Here is a 1226-nt window from a genome sequence, read left to right on the forward strand (position 1 = left end):
TGAAGTAAATCTGACAAGATTGAAAGGAGAAATAGTTCAATAATAATGGCTGAAGACTTCAATACCCCACATCCTTTAATGGACACACAACGAGATAGAAGATCAACAAGGAAATAGAAGAATTGAATAACACTATAAACCAACTAGACTGAACAGACATATATAAAACACTACATCCAACATCAGAATAAACAGTTTTCTCAAGTGTACATGAAATATTCTTCAGGACAGACAATACATTATATCACAAAACAAGCTTCAATAAATGTATAAACTCTGAAACCATACATAGTATCTTCTCTGACCAAAATGGAATGAAATTAGAAATCAACAGCAGAAGGAAATATGAATATTCACAATACATGGAAATTAATTCACATTCTTAATCAAAGAAAAAATCACAACAAATAAAACACTTTGAGATAAATGAAGACAAAAACACAACACACTAAAATTTATGAGCTACAGCTAATGCAGTACTCAGAGGGAAATTCATACCTATAAACTGCTACATTAAAAGGAAGAAAAATTTCGAATCAATAACCTAACTTTCCACCTTAAGGAACTTGAAAAAGAAGAGCAAAGAAATGTAAAGTAAGCAGAAGGAAGGCAATGATAAATATTAGAAAGGATATAAACAAAAAAATAGAAAAACAGTACAGAATCAACAAAATCAAAAGTTAGTTCCTTGAAAATATCAACAAAATTGGTAATAATAGACTAAGAAAAAAAGGGAGAAGATTCAAGTTACTAATATCATGAATGAAAGAGGAGACATTACTACTGACCTTACAGAAATAAAAAGGATTATAAAATAATATTATGAACAATTTTATGGTAACAAATTAGATGACCTAGATGAAATGGGAAAATTCCTAGAAACACACAAACTATCAAAACCTATTCAAGAGAAGTATGCCTTTCTATGACAAGAGATTGAATCAGTAAACAAATAACTTCTGTTATGGACTAAACGTTTGTGTCTCCCACAAAATTAATATTGAAGCCCTAACCTCCAACATGATGATATTTGGATGTGGAGTCTTTGGGAGATAATTAGGTTTAGATGAAGTCATGATGGCAGGGTGCCTATGATTGGACTAGTTAGAAGAAGAAACCAGAGAGTGCACCCTGTCTCTCCCTCTCTCTCTCTCTCTGTCTCTCTTCTCTGCCAGGTGAGGATACAGCAAGAACAGACACCATATCTGCTGGCCCCTTGATCTTGG

This window comes from Phocoena sinus, chromosome 19 (assembly GCF_008692025.1).
Source record: "Phocoena sinus isolate mPhoSin1 chromosome 19, mPhoSin1.pri, whole genome shotgun sequence".
NCBI classification, from domain to species: Eukaryota; Metazoa; Chordata; class Mammalia; order Artiodactyla; family Phocoenidae; genus Phocoena; species Phocoena sinus.